Here is a 19,009-nt window from a genome sequence, read left to right on the forward strand (position 1 = left end):
ATCCCCGTATGCCCCGCTCCCTCCCCCTCCCGCACTTTCCCACATTAACAATATCCTTCATTAGTGTGGTGCATTTGTTACAATTGATGAACCCATATTGAAGCACGGCCACTAACCGTGGACTAGAGTTTGCATTATGGTTTATACTTTGACACACACAATTTTGTAGGTTATGACAAAATGTATAATGGCCTGTATCCATCGTTGCAATGACGAGCAGGACAATTAGCTGAAGAAATTTTGCCCCACCCCCGGGGAGCATTTAGCAATGTCTGCAGACATTATTTTTGGTTGTTGCAACTGGGGGAGGTGCTGCTGGTAGCTAGGGGGTGGAAGCCAGGGATGCTACGAAACATGCTACAGTGCACGGGGCAGCCACCCCACAGCAAATGAACCGGCCCGAGATGCCAATAGCACCGAGGTTCAGAAATTCTGCTTTAGACAAAGTACACATATTTCACCAAGGGAATGGGACTACTGCATGTATTTGAGCCTTCGAACATGCCACATACATGTTCTGTTCTCTGCCTGAAATGCCACCAGACCTAGTTAGTCATCTTCATCCTGTTAGCCCCAGTTCAAAGCCTCCTTCTCTATGAAGGGTTTGTGCATCCCCCCAAACATTAATGACCTACCAGTATGGTTTTGTGAAAACAACACGCACGGGATTTGGAATAAGAGTGTCATCGGTTTGAAACATCATGTTGGAAGCCTTACCGGTGGTGTATATTCCTTTTTCTAAGAGTTGTGGGTATAAAATACCAAAACTGACAAGTCTGTCATTATGATGTATGCAGATATTGATATAAGGGGACTCTAGCTCCACATTTGTCACCTCACTGACTACTAATACTGATTTGGCTCACGTGGTGGGTCATCGTTTACACACATAGTGAGAAGGAAGTATCTCCCCATAGGAAGCATGAAGATTCTTCAGTAAAGGGAAGACAAGTAACTGGGTTCCCCAAATAGACCCTCCTAAAATACTTTCAAAGTCTAATTGTAGGTAAATATAAAACAAGTGAACTCTCAGGAAAGTGTACCTAATATCTGTCATAAGCTACACTTGGACAATTGGGTGATTCCAGCAAGAGAACTGTAATGACACCTGATACATCTACTTTTGGAAATATACTAGCTTATATAGATTATATAATGATACAGAAGAATTTGCAGTTTAGGTGGACATGCAGGACTAGAAGTCTAAAATAAGCAGAAAACAGAGCATTACAGCTTATAATCAACTAGTAAAATGCTTGGCACAGAAAGTGCTCTATACTTATCTATACAAATATTTGAAGTAGTGGAAATGTAGTACTTGCAACTAGTGTATGAAATAGGAGATAGTGTAGCCATCATTGTGTGTGTGTGTGTGTATTTCCACATTTCATCTTCATTCCTCTCCAAGGGATTTTTTTTCCTGTCAGTTACTTTCGTAGCATAGAAAAGGCAATACGAGGCAATATGCATACTCTGGAATGTTCTTATTTACAAAGTTTACACATTCAAATTGATCAGTGTGACACAGAACTGTGAAGAAGCCATGCACAAATATATTTGAAATAATTCTCAAGAATGTGATCATGATTATTCTTTCACTGAAGCTCACCCCCAAAACTGTTTACTTGAGAATATTCAAAGCTGGCCTTTCTTTGTAAAACCTGTGATGAATTCAACATTACAGGAAATAGAGCCATCCTGTCTGCAGTAATACTCCTGTATTATCTAAGCTATTCCCAATGGAAATAATGGGTGAAAGGAAAACCAGGTAAAAAAATAACTTCTCTCATATCTACTGTAAAAGGCTTTTCTGACATCAAGACATATGCAGATATCTGTTAATAGCCTGGCTCCATGTAATTTACTTTAGTAATTTTCTTACTTCCCATCGCTTATTTTGTCTAAGTAGTTTGATATCTTAATATCTACTTTTATCTACGTATATTATGAGAGAATATAGCATTGACACTGTTTTTTGTTTCCCCCTAGGGCTTTTTTTTTTTTCTTATTGTGGTAATATCTATATGTAGTGCAAATTTTCCCATTTTAACCATTTTAGGTGTACAATTCAGTGGTACTAATTACATTCACAATATTATGCCATCATAAAAACTTGTTCATCACCCAAACAGAAACTCTGTCCTCATTAAGCAATAACTTCCCATTCTCCCTCCTCCAGGCCCCAGGTAACCACTGATCTACTTTTGGTCTCTGAATTGGCATATTCTAGATATTTCACAGAAGTGACATCATAGAATATTTGTCCTTTTGTGTCTGACTTATCTCATTAAGAATACTGTTTTCAAGGGCCATTCATGCTATAACACATATCAGAATGTCATTCCTTTTCAGGGCTGAAAAATATTCCAAAGTGTGTATATAACACACTTTTAAAAAAATCCACTTATCTGTTGATGGGCATTGGGTTGTTTCCACCTTTTGGCTGTTGTAAATAACACTGCCGTGAACATTGATATACAAATATATGTTTGAGTCTCTGTTTTCAATCCTTTTGGTATATATCTATAGTGGAATTGCTGGGCAATATGACAATTCTATGTTTAACTTTTTGAGGAACTGCCAAACTGTTTTCCACAAGGGATGCACCATTTTGCATTCCCATCAGCAATGCATGAGTGTTCCAATTTCTCTGCAGCATAGGTAGCATTTTGACCATATCAGAATGCATGCCTATCAGAGAGTTCAATATATATTTGTGCGTCTATGACAATCGCTTGTATTATTTGAGATAGGATTAATTCTCATATTTAGCTACCTTTAATTTTACTAGCAATTGATATAGGCAATAAAAGTTTGAAAATTTATAACATCATTGTGTAAAACCTTCTGAAGTTATCTAAATTTTATCTTTAAAAGTCATTTCTTATTACCAAATGGCAAAAAATTGAGACATCCTTTCCGCCTTGAGATTTATGTCACGTAAGAGAATCATATAGTCCAGAAAGAATCTCAAAATATAAAGTGATATGTTTCAAAATAAATTCATAAAAAGTCTGTCTGCCATAAATATTATTTTTAAATGGAAGGCAAATTACAACCTAGGGGAAAAAATTAAACACTAGGACACAAAAAGGGTTACTAGTGGGAGCGGATGTTGCTCAAGCAGTTGGGTGCCTGCTTCCCATGGAAAGTCCCAATCAGTTCCCAATGCCTTCTAAAGAAGATGAGCAGATGCTATGAGCTGTTTTGAGCTGATGAATGAGCTGATGAATGAGGAGATGCAACAATCAGGGAGCAGATGTGGCTCAAGCAATTGGGCATCTGCCTCCCACATGGGAGGTCCCAGGTTTGGCTCCTGGTGCCTCCTAAAAGAAGAGGAGAGACACTGAGTGGATACAACGAGCAGATGAGGGAGCTATCTCAGGATTAAAAAATTGATATACAGATTCAACACAATTCCAATAAAAATTCCGACAACATTTTTTTAAAAAGGTTACTAGTTTAATACATAAATTCTCACTAATAAAAATAGGAAAAATTACATCAGTAGAAATATTTTAAGGGGATATGAGTATATAATTAAAAAAGAAGCAAAATGGAGAGGTCTGCAATGTAGAAATAGGCTTAGGTTAATAACCAGTTATCAAACAAATTGCAACTAAAGCAATGAGATAATTCATTTACCTGCCATATGGTCCATATTTTAATGCAAGGTTACTACTCAGCATTGATAGACATAAGAATAAAAGAGAATGACACTGTTATATTTTTCTGTTAAGCATATAAATTAGTACCTCTTTCTTGGATGAAATTTGTCTTTAACGTGGTAATATCTTTTAAAATAGCTATTTTCTAGGAAATTATCCTAAGGGAACAACTATAGGCATAGGGTGTTCATTGCAGCACTATTTATTACTTGCAAACAATTAGAAGTAACCTAAATATCCAAGAAAGGGGGATGACTTGAATACTTATGGTATAATCATGAGAACAACTACTGTGCAGCTATTAGGAAAATATTCTAGAAGTATATTTATGGACATAATAAGGTGTTCATAACTCATAGTTTTCTGGGGTAAAAATGCATCTTCACAAAAATGCAGACAATGATCCTGTGTTAGAATTTTTTGGCCATAAGAAGAATTGCTTAAATTTACATACGTAATAAAATGTTATTATAATGTCTGCCTTGTGAAATGAGGAAGCACATAAAACCCTTCTCAACAGCTTCCCATTCAGGCTTAATGGAAAACCAAGACTGTAGTTCTTCATCGGGACAGGAAAGCAACTCTGAGGAATCAGTTATCACATCATCTCCTCAGAAATAGGTTCCTTTTGTTCTCTTCTCTAATGATTCTGCCTTTCTCTGCTTTCCTCTCTCTCCTTTTTTCTAAGTCTTGCTTATTTCTGTTTCTTCTTCCATGTCCTTTATTTCTACTTTTATCATTACTTCTGCTTCTTTTTGTGTATCTGGTGTGTTTATTTGTGTCTCTTAAGCAAAACTCCCTAAGAGGGAGGCTACTATTAACGTTGGTAGTTATTTTCCAATTTGGCCTGCCCACACTGGGCAGTTCTTATGGCAGGCAACTTCTTTAGCTCCACATCCAACCTTTTGCTGGTTATCTTTGATTTCAGCACAGATTCATAATCAAATCAGTTTTGTCAAGAAGAGTAGGATCACATGACACAGAGCATGGTGACATTCACAGAAGAAGTGACTGTCACTTTCCTCAAAAAGGGTTGAAGACATAGAGGACACTTAGAATTGCCTTTCTATGATGAAATTATGGAATCTGTAAGATAGAGTCTATAGAATTTATAATATAGGTTGTTTCATTTTGTTCTTATTCTTGATGTTTATATTAAATATTTTCATCACTTGCCTATAAAGAAAGTCATCAATAAAAGTAAGCTTTGTTTTCTTATTTTAATTATCTGGTGCAGTCTCCTGCCTAAAGGCTATTATATCCATGCCAGTGATTATTTGTAAAGTTATCCTTCTTCAGAAATATCTGGTCCATCTCATGCATCATTCTGTCAGCAATTCTCGCTCCCCTTTCCATCCTGATTCCTGTAAGAACCTTGTAATTGATGCTTAGTAATGTCAGTGGCTTCTAAATCCTAAAACACTCCCTTTATCCAAAATTTACATCATGTTTCATTTCACTTTCCTCTGAAAAAGCTTTTGAATGTTGTAACTGAGTAATTACTCAGACTGCGCAGAATCTTATAGAACTCGGTTTTGAAGCCATCAGGGCCAAGAGTACTTTGCTTTTTCAAAATTTCTTGGTGCTTTTATACCTTAAATTGTTTCTTCCTCTTTGATCAGAACCTTGGTATTTCCCACTTGTTCTTTTCCTGGCTACAGAAATAATTCTCTAAAACCACCCCCATCTGCACTGAGACTATTTAATGTCTTACTTAATGTCACCCTAGTCCGTTTTCTCTTCTTAAGCCTGTCATTATTGGCCATTTCCTTCCTGTTCTTCCACATAATGAGTAAAGTAGTTTTGTGTTGTTTTTTCTTACTTGACCTTTTTATTCTATCATGAGTTTTATCCTGTTCTTTATGGACTTTCCCTAATCGGAATCATGTTTATTAGTATCCATTCTATGCAAGATATTGTGTTAGACACTCTGTGGAAAACAGGCACACTTCTTCCCTATAGTAGAGAGAGGAATGTATATAATTTGGAGCAGGGGGACAAAGAAGAGAACAGAGAGCTAAGGACTGTCCTAGGCATGCCAGGAGAAAGTGGAAGAATTAGTGAGGAAGGCAGCAAAAAGAGGACACAGCGAGGTATAGAAAACCATCAAACTGTCAGGCACCCTACACGTTGTGCCAAACAGTTGGGCAGAAAGAGGAGACACCTATTTCTATCTCCAAGGGAGGGATCTCGCCTTATGGAGGGTAGTAAAGAGCATACCAATGCCTGCTGCCAGGAACAACAGTCCTAGGGTCGCAACCCACTGAGAAAAGAAATAAAACAAAATGGAGTTACTGTGGCTAAGAGATTTAAAATGGAGGCAGTACCTTCAGAAAGTTACTCTTCTGCACATCTTAGCCTGACATCACAAACTGCCAAAGTGTACAAAACCAAAAGCAACAGTGTTTCTGAGGACATCTGGATGCCAGGAACAAACTACAAGTAAATGAAATCAACAAACTGTCTACCTTGAAGGACATTCAGAAAGCTCCGAATATCCACCAATCATGACTAATTACAACTTATGTAATCTTCTTTATCTTTAAAAACCCTTGCTAGGAAGCCCTGAGACAAGACCCAGTTTGGGTTGCCACCTGGATCTGTGTTCCGCAAACTGCAATTCTAAGACCCCACACAAATGTTTTGTTGCTTTGCTGCTCAATCTGCCACTTCTCAGTCGACACCACTCTAGGGTGTGCGGGTGTCTGTTGGGGTTGTTAGCAAAAGCATAACTCGCATAGGCACTGGCTAGAAGAATATTTACTCACACAGAGAAGAGAGAGCACAATCAGCCTCACTTGTTGGTCCCCCGTGGCCAGCAGGTCTCTATCCCTGGCTACACCCAGGGTTCTTAACCAGGGGTCTGCGAGCTCAAACTGAAATTCAAAAAACCATTATTGTTGTGGGGACGTGTTGGTGCAGGAGGAATACATTTTTAAAATAATACACAGTGTAGGGTGGACTTAGTAAGGGGTCCATGGTTCTCACCTGACTGGCAAAGGGGTCCGTGGAACAAAAAAGGTTAAGAATTTCTGGTCTATACATTGCCTCCCCACCAGGAACAGATATATCACCTGGGTGGGCCAGGGACAATGAAACTTAAATTTTTTAAGTCAGACTGCCTCCAATGAATGTGGGCCAAAAGGGGAAGAACTGTGCCAGCAGGTAGGCCACTCTCTGCTAGAGGATGTATTTTACCTCAAGGCACTCCTGAAAAGGAGGCAGCCACCTTTATCTGTCTGACTTAGGAGCCAGGCTAACACAGTCCCAAGCACGGGGTTTATTTTTGGTTATAGGGAAAGGTGGCAGGCTAAGCTCAGACTGTCTCTTACCATAAAAACTTTTGAGAAGGGGTACTATATTTTTCTTTATATCTCATGCACATAATATGATAAATACTAAATCAATTAAACTGAAATTCATTGAATCAAAAATATTCAATATCACGATTTGGTGTGGGGGAATTATTCAAGATGGAAGGAGTCATGGTCAAATGGAGCAGAATGAAGACTAAGGCAAGCTCCTAACAGAAGCCATTAAGAAGAAGCTTCAGGAACACCTGCTCCATAGAATGCGAACCTACAAATGCCATATTGCAAGTAGAATGTGGCAAGGATTGTTACCCAAGCATCTGAGCATTTGGACAGTGAAAAGAGACAAGAAGCCATGGAGGAGGAAATAGATGAATGGCGTGAGAATACTCTAGGAATAAAAATAATGAATAGAAGACGAGCCAGCTCCTTTAGGAATAGAGTTGAACAGCTCAAAGTATGAATTGAGATTTTTGTCAAAATATTTTAACACCAAAAATTTCCTTTAAGCAATATTCAAGCATGTAGATAAACTACATTAAACAAAAAAGAATAGAAAGAAAGGAGAGAAGTGGATTTGGCTCTACTGATGGAGCATCTGCCTACCACACGGGAGGTCCAGGGTTCAAACCCAGGACCTCCTGACTCGTGTGGTGAGCTGGCCCACACGCAGTGCTGATGCGCGCAAGGAGTGCTGTGCCATGTAGGGGTGTCCCCAGCGTAGGGGAGCCCCATGCGCAAGGAGTGCACCTTGTAAGGAGAGCCGCCCAGCGTGAAAGAAAGTGCAGCCTGCCCAGGAATGGCACTGCACACACGGAGAGCTGACACAGCAAGATGATGCAACAAAAAGAGACACAGATTCCTGGTGCCATTGACAAGAATGCAAGTGGACACAGAATAACACTCAGTGAATGGACAGAGAGAGCAGACAACGGGGGGAAGGGGAGAGAAATAAATAAATCTTTTAAAAAATAGTTTAAAAAAAAAAAGAAGGGACTATTGCAAGTTGACCTTCAGATAAAATTGAAAACATTCTCATGGCCTAGAAAGCCTTTCCATCCTCCCTTGTCACTGATCATTTTATTACTCCAGCTGTGTGCCAGGATCTTTCTTGACTCCAGCCTTTGCACTTGTTGGCCTTCAACCCTCTTCCCTCCAATTCATTTCCTGGTTATATTCTAAACTTTCAGGCCATGTTACTTTCTTGGGAAAACCTTTTCTTGACCATCCAAACAAAAATTATGCTCCCTATTTTAATAACTTATCTTACCTCCTACTTTTTTTTTTAAGATTTATTTATTTATTTATTTCTCTCCCCGCCCCGGTTGTCTGTTCTCTGTGTCTATTTGCTGCATGTTCTTCTTTGTCCACTTCTGTTGTTGTCAGCGGCATGGGAATCTGTGTTTCTTTTTGTTGCATCATCTTGTTGTGTCAGCTCTCTGTGTGGGTGGTGCCATTCTTAGGTAGGCTGTACTTTCTTTCATGCTTGGCGGCTCTCCTTACGGGGCGCACTCCTTGCACGTGGGGCTCCCCTACATGGGGACATGCCTGCATGGCACAGCACTCCTTGCACGCATCAGCACTGTGCATGCGCCAGCTCCACAAGGGTCAAGGAGGCCCGGGGTTAGAACCACGTGGTAGACGGATGCCCTAACCACTGGGCCAAGTCTGCTTCCCCCTCCTATTTTCCCTAAAATAATTTGTAAGTTTTTATTTTGGGGCAATCACTGCTTACAGACTAGCTTTCCTGCTAGGCTGCAAGTTCCCTGAGGGCAGAAACAATAGTCTACTTGTTACACAGCAGTATCCTCAACAGCTGGTAGCTTGCCTGGCACAGATTTAATGTTCAGTAAATATATCTTTAAGGAACAAATTAATCTATTGATATAAAACAAATTTGTTCTTTAGATTAAATACAGTGAAATAATTCATTGTCAGAGCTGATGGAATTCTAGAAAAATGTTAGTAACGTTAGAGGAATAAATGAGATACATATGGTTGATGGGTAATTGTCATTCATTCCCATTCCCTTTTATATACTTTCATACGCCATGGGGTTGAAAGCTAAAGACTACATTTTTCAAGCTCCCCTCAAGCATGGTCTCTGAATGGTAATTAGGTTCTGCCAATGAGACCCAGTTTGAGGATCAAGTGGCTTGGTGGTCATCTTCCTACTATGGCTACTGTTGCTGCTAGGGAAGCATTCATAAAGGTGTGTCTGGGGCCTGACTCAGGGTTCCAATGACAAGTCATTAACTCATGAATATGAGAGGCAGATGTGACACAGCAGAGAGATAGCTAACAACGTCTTCCTCATTGTTGCATCTCATCTATGGTGGCAGACTGCTGACATTCATTCCTCGTTTTTAAACCCCTGACTCCCTATATTAAATCTTCTGCTTCAAATGTTTAGAATTGTCAGTTCACTGCACTGAACCAAGACAGATACACCTAAAGTGCTAAAAAGACTAGAAATTTTTAAATGGTGATTTTTTTGTATTATTGACTAATTTTTAACCTCAAGCCATGACAAAATTCTGGAACAATTACGAAATGAACAATTTGTGTTCATTTAAAATGGAACAAAAATAAGCACTCAAAGCCAGCACAGAATCACTAAAAGCATGTCATAGTGACCTAACATTAATTGTTTTTTGATAGAGACTTTACACTGGAAATCAGGGCAATTCCATACTCTTAGTGTACTTGGATTTCAGTGAGTGTTTATCAAAAATCCTTCCTGTAACTTCTGCAATCTTGCTGTGGATAACTCAAGTTCAGTCTTTCATGCTCCTACATAACTTATTCTTATATGATCATTATTCTCATGTTAATTTGCAGTTAAATGTTTACATATCTGTCCTTCCTTTATCCTCTTACATGTGGGTTTCTAAATATCAGGAACCATATGTTAGTTATCCATATATCCCTAAGCCCTAGTACAATGCTTGTCACACTGGAAGTGTGTTCAATGAAACTGAAAACTTGGTATTGAATTATGACATAATTAGATAAAATCATAAATGAATGATAAATATTAACCTCAAATATACTGATTCATGAATCTATATGAACTGGAGAAAGGTCCAAATTAGAATCAACCCCAGTTTTTTTTCACTCTAATCAAATAACTGTTGAATCCTAGAAAGAAGTGTTGCCCAATCGTGTGTCTCTGCAGCATAATGTATTGAATTGGCACCGTATCATTTTTTTCCTCTGCTTTGTATTTGAGCTCATCATTTTGTTTCGATAGTGTACAGCTTCATCGATTAGATTTACAAATTTCATAAAGCTTCAGGTTCTATCTACTGCTTTTCCTCTGCTTTTCCATCAACTTCAGTCCTGTGCCTACACTGAGTGTGCAGTGGACCCTTTTTCATTACCATTTTCTTGTAACTGGTTCCCTCCCTCTTTAGCTGATTCCACTGCTGGCCTCCAAGCCTCTATGGCAGGTCTTTTTTCAATTTGAGAATTAGTAGGGGATCAACAGAAGCTATTGTGTGTTGCCTCTCATTTCATCATTTAGAATAAACTGTCTTTTTTTTTTTTGGACAACACCCATATACTTAAGACACCCACATATTTTGAGTAAATCACTGTAAATAGGCGATCAGCAGAAAACAACAGCCTGTAGAACACATTACCAAGGAGCAGCAGGCAGCCAAGATTTTAGTAACTGGGCTACTAGCCACCAATTTAAAGCTTTAATCTGAACACACTTTCACCACACAGAAGGCTGTTTTTCTTCACAACATAAATGGAAGGGGACAAAACACTGCTCCTCCAAGTTAAATTAATTTTTTTCCTTGCTCTGACTACTGGTTTCATGAGTGGGTTCCCATTTTGCAAATTTATTAATATAACACTTATGATTTGGAAATCTTTCTGTATGCATATTATACTTCAATAGCAGAATATATTTTTAAAAATCATCCCCTGTTGATTTTGACATGGAGCCAGATTGGGAACCACCAGACGGTCTAATAAGGACAAGGGCTTCATTTCTATTTGGAATGTTCAGATTTTCCTGCTCTGAACCATTTGCTTCATGGCATCTTCCAGGCCACTGTATTGAAAATGTATGCGCTTTGATACAAGAGACCAGACAAGAGAGGGCAAAGAGCTGACCACGTATTGTTTGCCAATTCTAGAAAATACCTCAAAGTACGTGCCATCAGCTTGTCTCAGCTGTGTCACTTTCACATAAAATGAACTTATTTACCTTCTCTCTAAGAGTCACCCCTACAAATGTGGAGAAACTGTTTACATGGAGAAATTCGATGGACAGTAAAAGGTCTGCCTACCCCAAATGCAGTCCTACCAATCTGCCAGAGATCTTCCGCTTCTCTCCGTAGGCACTCTGATTTGAAGCTCTTCTTAAAATGCCAGTATGTTTTCTTGGTCATTCTCAGCTTTTAGTCCTACTTGAAATAGTTCATCAAGTAGGTCCGGAAGTGGTAAAATTCTGGGGTGGCGGACTTGGCCCAGTGGTTAGGGCGTCCGTCTACCACATGGGAGGTTCGCGGTTCAAACCCCGGGCCTCCTTGACCCGTGTGGAGCTGGCCCATGCGCAGTGCTGATGCGCGCAAGGAGTGCCCTGCCACGCAGGGATGTCCCCCAAGTAAGGGAGCTCCACGTACAAGGAGTGCATCCCATAAGGAGAGCTGCCCAGCACGAAAGAAAGTACAGCCTGCCCAGGAATGATGCCCCACACACGGAGAGATGACACAACAAGATGACACACAAAAAGATTCCCGTGCCACTGACAACAGAAGCGGACAAAGAAGACGCAGCAAATAGACACAGAGAACAGACAACAGGGGTGGGGAGGGGGAGAGGAGAGAAATAAATAAATAAATAAAATCTTTTTTAAAAAAAGGAAGTGGTAAAATTCTGAACAATGTTTCACTAGAAGGGATGTGAGGGGTAGTGATGGGAGTGTTTAAAAGCTAGGACAATCTGGAGCATGGACTCACTTCACTGCACAGGATGTGTATGGTTGTGTGTGTCTGTGTGTGCAGTTGTGTGTGTGTGAGATGCTATGCCCAGTGAGAGGCCCAGTTAAGCAGAAGAGGGCAGTTGGGTCTCTCTAGCTGGTTGTTTTCCAGTTTCCCTCTCCCACCAGTCATAACACTGTGCATACATAAATCAGAAATTAAGGCTTGAGAAAGCTAAATAACTCAACAAAGAATCTATGTGCAAGGGGAAATGTTGGGAATTCGTATCAGAATTCAAGCCATTGAGCTACTTGCATCCTTTGGAATAGTCAATAAACACTGTTTAAAAGATGACCTGATGCCTCAGAATGGGTCCTTTGGGTTTCAGGCTAAAATTTCTAGGTAGTCAATACAAATAAAGTTTAATTACTTTTTGAAAAATGGCAATGAACGTATTTCAAGCAGAAAAGACTATATTTAATAGAGTGTTGAATCTTGCACCAAGGTGAAAGGTTTCGAAGATTTCCAAGTAGTATGTAAAAGAAGAAAAAGAGATCTGTAGCAGTGTTTGATGTTATTAATGATCATATACAAGTTGAATTACTTCGCAGATACCGGTCTTTCTGAAAATCCAACTGTGACGCGAGGGTTGAAAAATAATAGAAAATACATGAAAAATATTTTTAAAATGCCAAATGTGTTCAAAATTATAGAACCTTGACCTAGACCTATATAAGATTCTACAAATTTGTTAAAATATGAATACTAAAAACAAGTGATTATTGTTGATATCTTCAAATGCAAAAAACAAATGGAAGTCAACAATCTCAAAATCAAGGATGATGATAGATACTAATTAATATATATTCCATTTATTTAATTTTTATTAGAGAAGTCGTTGGTTTACAGAAGCATCATGCAAAAAATACAAGATTACCATATACTTCCCTATTCTTAACACCTTGCATTGGTGTGGTGCATTGGCTACAACTGATGAAAGCATATTTTTATAATTGTATTATTAATTATAGTCTATGGTTTAACTTAAGGTTCACTATGTGGTATAGTTCCATGGATTTTATTTTTAATTTTTATCCTAGTAACATATAAACAACCTAAAATTTCCCCTCTTTAACTGCATGCAAATATATAATTGAGTGCACTTAGTTATGTTCACAATGTTGTGCTACCATCACCACCACCATCCATTACCAAAACTTTTCCATCTACCCAAATAGAAACCCTACATTTTAAGCATTAACACCCCATTCCCTAATCCTACCCTGTTATCAGAAGACTAAATTGAAATTCTTAATACAACTCTGGCTCTGATTTAGTAAACATGCTTTGGAAAATATATATGCCCCCATATATGTGTTTGCTATGGTTAATGAATTCCAAAAATAGATATTGGATTATATTTGTAAACTGGTCTGTATCTGAGAGTGATTAATTATGTTTCGGGCTTTGATTGACCCATGTCAGTAGGGTGTTGAGTCCTTGCCCCATGGTGGGTGGAGATTCACAAATAAAAGACATGGCAAAGGGCAGAGTTAGAGTTATTTTTAAAGATTTATTTATTTCTCCCCACCCCACCCCACCCCACCCCAGTTGTCTGTTCCCTGTGTCTATTTGCTTCATGTTCTTCTTTGTCCACTTCTGTTGTTGTAAAAAAGCGGCACGGGAATCTGTGGTTCTTTTTGTTGCGTCATCTTGTTGTGTCAGCTCTCGGTGTGGGCAGCACCATTCCTGGGCAGGCTGAACTTTCTTTGGCACTGGGTGGCTCTCCTTACAGGGCGCACTCCTTGCACTTGGGGCTCCCCTATGCAGGGATATCCCTGCGTGGCACGGCACTCCTTGTGCACATCCGCACTGTGCGTGGGCCAGCTCCACACGGGTTAAGGAGGCCCAGGGTTTGAACCACGGACCTCCCATGTGGTAGACGGACACCCTAACCATTGGGCCAAGTCTTCTTCCTCAGAGTTAGAGTTTTGATTCTGGAATCTTGAGCTGGAGTTCCGGGAAGTAAGTACATAGAGGACCTTGGTTGTGAGAAAAGAAAAGCAAGCCCAGGAAGAGAGGAACCCTGAGCCCAGAGAGAAGCAAGCCCTGGGGAGAGAGGAACCCAGGAAGCCTGAACCCTCACAGAGGTGGGCAGCCATCCTGCTCCAACACATGGCAACAGACTTTGGTGAGGGAAGGTAACTTATGCTTTATGGCCTGGTAACTATAAGGTTCTACCCCAAATAAATACCCTTTATAAAAGCCAACAGATTTCTGGTATTTTGCATCAGCAACTCTTAGCTGACTAATATATTCCCCCCCCCCAAAAAAAGAAAAAAGGATGTTAAAAATAAGAGAATATGGCAGGGTATTTGGCCCAGTGGTTAGGGCATCCGTCTACCACATGGGAGGTCCGCGGTTCAAATCCCGGGCCTCCTTGACTCGTGTGGAGCTGGCCCACGCGCAGTACTGATGTGCGCAAGGAGTGCCGTGCCACGCAGGGGTATCCCCGCATAGGGGAGCCCCACACGCAAGGAGTGTGCCCTGTAAGGAGAGCTGCCCAGCGCAAAAGAAATTGCGGCCTGCCCAGGAATGGTGCCGCACACATGGAGAGCTGATGCAGCAAGATGACGCAACAAAAAGAACCACAGATTCCCGTGCCGCTGACAACAACAGAAGCGGACAAAGAAGACGCAGCAAATAGACACAGAGAACAGACAACCGGGGTGGGGGGGAAGGGGAGAGAAATAAATTAATAAATCTTTTTAAAAAATAAAAGAATATTTGTAAATATACATGAAGAGGGGGTCTGTCATTGCTGTTGTTTTAATCACCTCACCACTGTCATTACCACACTACCTCTCAGGGGAAGTTTGACTTGTAACTAATTGGCTCTGGCAGTATTAGACTCCATCCATACATAATGCCACCAAATGTTTTCTCTGTCTTTTAGTCACTAATAACACTGTCTTCCATTGCAAAGGCAAGCGACTGCATTCCACTTCATTTGAATGGTTGAGGGCCTTTTTAAATTTTGATATTTTCATTTGCAAGCTGAAAATAAGCATTTTCCAAAAAACTATTTTGGAGGTGAGTTATTGAGAGTGTTCTATTCTACTAATGATATTCTACCACGGAGCAATGAATGTGAGCTTATAATCATAAAAATACTTGATGATGCCTTTTTATCCAAATATCCCAGAGCATTAAAGGAAATAAAAACTCCATCTATTTGCATACTATTTCTGATACAGAATAAAATAAATAAACAGCAAGAAAATTGTTTAAGGAGTTTCTGTGCAAACACATCGAAAATAATATTTCTGATTCCCTGCCACTAAGTCTAAACAAACATGCTATTTTCCATTGAGAACTCACATGTGACCTAAAACCTATGTTCTGAATTTAGCCTCCAGCCCACAATGTCTTTTTGCTGCTTAAGAAAAATCCTTTGTATGCACTAATCCGCTCTCACCCCTTTTTCTACCTCTGCACCCAGGATTTCAAGACCCTCTCTTTAGAATGTGTCTTCACTGGGTTTTCCATACAAAAACTTGGGGAATTCCAAAGAACCAGGTAAACCCATCTCATGTTCACCTTACACGCAAATAAAATGCTTTAAAATTAATATCAGGATCCACTTTGTTAGAAGAAGGAGAGGTGTCATAAATGGAAACCTCTTAGTGCAAAAGAAGCTCAGCGCTGTGGACTGGGGAGCCAAGCAGCCCTGGCCTCAGCCCCATGAGACGTGGTTTTTGTTTTGCTTGGTTTCCAATCCCTCAGCCAAATGTAGAAAACCTCCTTCTCCAGGACATGCTACATTCCTGTAGCTTCTACCTACCAGTGGTGCTTGCAGCTGAGAGACTCACAAAAAAACCAAGGCCTGCAAAAACCATTCAGAGTTGCTGCACCTTAAGAACAGGTATGAAGATTCAAGAGTTGGGGGGGAGGGGTTCGGGGGAGGAGAGAGAAATAAATAAATCTTTAAAAAAAAAAAAGATTCAAGAGCTAATCAGGAAGCTTATCCAGTCTCCTCATGGCAACCAGTTGTTCTCCCCAGCTCTTCTCTAGGACCTTATGACTCAACGTGTGGTCCATGGTCAGGCTGCAGTGGCCTCACCTGGGAGCTTGTTAGAAATGGCCCAACCTCAGACCTCTAGATCAGAATCTGCATTTTAACAAGGTCTCCAGGTGGTCCAAATGAACATTCATGTTGGAGTGTGCCCAGGGTCTGACTACTCAATTTAGCAAAATGGTCATTAGACCATAAAAATGATACTTGCTGGACTTTTTAGCCCTGAAAGATTTGAGTTCTATGTATTCAAGTCTTAAGTTGTGGCAAAGGTCTACAATGCTTAAAAAGTTTCTGGCTTCTCAATTCTGAACATGGAGATTTTAATTGTGATTTTTCTATTTTATTTGTTCTTTTCTTTCTTTCGTTTTGACCAAATATCACCTTTATTACTGATCAAGTCTAGACAGATTAGGTAAGGTATGAGGGCCAAATCGGCTTGTTAAGCCTCCCTGCCCTTGCTTATCACCTCCATATCTCTAAATAGACCTTGGGACAATAATTTTAAGGAAAAATTTCAGAAGAGACATACCAAGGAACACAGCCTCAAATGATAGAAGGAAAAGAGAAGGATACCCAGTGCTTACTGGCATCTAATCAATTATCTCAATCAATTTCAAAGCAGAGTTAAAGCCCCATCCTCAACCACTAGGGAGAAATGAGTTCTGGGACATGAGGCTGGCAGTGTTACTATTGAAATGCCCTGCTACTCGAGCTTCCTGGGGACTTTTAGGATAGCTTCCTCATTTTCTATCATTTGCCAATCTATGTATTAGAATAGACAAAAACCCAATTTCTACCAGGAAATATTAAGGAGTGTATGCTCATTTGTACTTAGACATGTATGATGAGCACAAACCCATACACACATGTATGCCTAAGTTTCATGGGGTTTAAAACACCTTTGCAGGGCGGCGGACTGGGCCCAGTGGTTAGGGCGTCCGTCTACCACATGGGAAGTCTGCGGTTCAAATCCCGGACCTCCTTGACCTGTGTGGAGCTGGCCCACGAGCAGTGCTGATGCGCGCAAGGAATGCCGTGCCACACAGGGGTGTCCCTGCGTAGGGGAGCCCCACGCACAAGGAGTGCGCCCCGTAAGGAGAGCTGCCCAGCACGAAACAAAGTGCAGCCTGCCTAGAAATGGTGCCACACACGGAGAGCTGACACAACGAAATGATGCAACAAAAAGAACCACAGATTCCCGTGCTGCTGACAACAACAGAAGCGGACAAAGAAGACGCAGCAAATAGACACAGAGAACAGACAACAGGGGTGGGGGGGGGGGGGAGAGGAGAGAAATAAATAAATAAATCTTTTAAAAAAAATCTCTGCAGAGGACATTATACATATTTTTAATTAAGTATGTAATTAATAAATGTTTCTCAAAATGGGCTATTATAGTAAAACAGGAATTTAAAAGATGTTAAGATATCCTTGATTAAATCTTTAAGGTCAAGAGTTTCAGGTTGTATTGGGAGAGTCACAAAAATGGAGTTGATTTACTAAGAATCACTATGATTTCTAAACATCTAAATCAGGCCTTAATTTTCCAAATCAAAGGAATAATGGATTAAGAGTCCAGACATTTCAATTCCTGTGCCCGCTTTGTTGCTCACTGCCTGCCTGACCTCATCACGTCTGCCATTTTCCTATCTGGGTCTGAAGGAGATAGACTAGCTAAGGAGACCTTTCAGATCCCAGCCTGCTTTAAAATTCTTTTTCCAATGACTCAGAAGCCCTAATTATTATTAGCTGTATTATACATAAAAGAGTAATCATTTTTATTAGCTCTTTGGGGGGGATTGCTTTGTTTCTCTTTAATTTTAGAGAACTTCTAGCTATTGTTCACTAACTTAGCATTACAGAGCAGGCACTTAGATGATGGCTTCATCTTATTAAAACTTGCATTAAATTTTTAACACCACATTTCCTAAAAAGCATCCTTTAAAATGGTAATAAGTGTTACATGGAAAAAAAATTGATTCCACTGTCAACTAAGTTTGGAAACACTGGGTTAAACAAGTGAGAAAGAACATTCTTTTTATGCAATACTAATTAGGGCTTTAGTGTGTCGATGCAAGCTGACAATCTACAAAAGTCAAGACATGATACAGTCGCAAAATTGCCCGGATTTATTTGGTCATGGAATATTTTGGGGGGTGAAACATCTGAAGGACTGATTTATGAAGTAAAGTGCTGAGGCTCAAAGTGGAAGCTGGACCCTTATATATATATATAGTGTTTTTCAGTCGAGACGCCTAAAAGAAAAAAGCTATCAGCACTTAAACCCACTTAGGCCTAGAGAAATTTTCTTGCCGGTGTCAGAAAATCTAACCTTTCCTAACACGAAGAAAAGGAACACCGTGGGGAATTTCCTTGCCTACATAAAGGAATACACTGTGGAGTATTTCTCCCTGGTGGCTAAACCAACACTGTTCCAATATATAAGAAGAGGGATGACCTGCAGATTTGGGGGCCTTAACAGTGGAGATATTTTTAGATCTAATTCAGTACTTGAATTAAACGCAAAACATAGCTGAGTGTATAGAAGCGTTGAAAGCTCAGCATTTTACTCAAGTAAGCAAATTGCAGCATTCTGCACCAGCATCAGATTCTCAACGCTTTTCACCTAGATATCTTTCTGCAATTCAGCTTAAATGGTAGAAAATTAAATGTTGCTTCTTCCCAAATAAAGGTGGCCACATAAGAAGGCTGGAATGCTAAAAAGAGTTTTGGAAATCCATGGTGACCAATAGGCCAAATTATACCAGAATTTTTTATTTGTAAATAAAGCATATTTTAGGGAAACAAGTATTCGTATCATGCTAAACGTTTTTGCACACTTTTCTAAGGTGAGGGATTTGTTTATGAGAAATCCTTCTGAAATGGATTCATGTGTTTTGATCCTTGCATAGTAAAGAAAATAAATAAATAAAAATGTTGCCTTACGGCCCTAAAGACAGCCATATGCTTTTGCATACATTTTCACAACTCAGCAGCTGCTCACTGAACCTCTTC

Source organism: Dasypus novemcinctus, chromosome X, assembly GCF_030445035.2.
Source record: "Dasypus novemcinctus isolate mDasNov1 chromosome X, mDasNov1.1.hap2, whole genome shotgun sequence".
Lineage (NCBI taxonomy): Eukaryota > Metazoa > Chordata > Mammalia > Cingulata > Dasypodidae > Dasypus > Dasypus novemcinctus.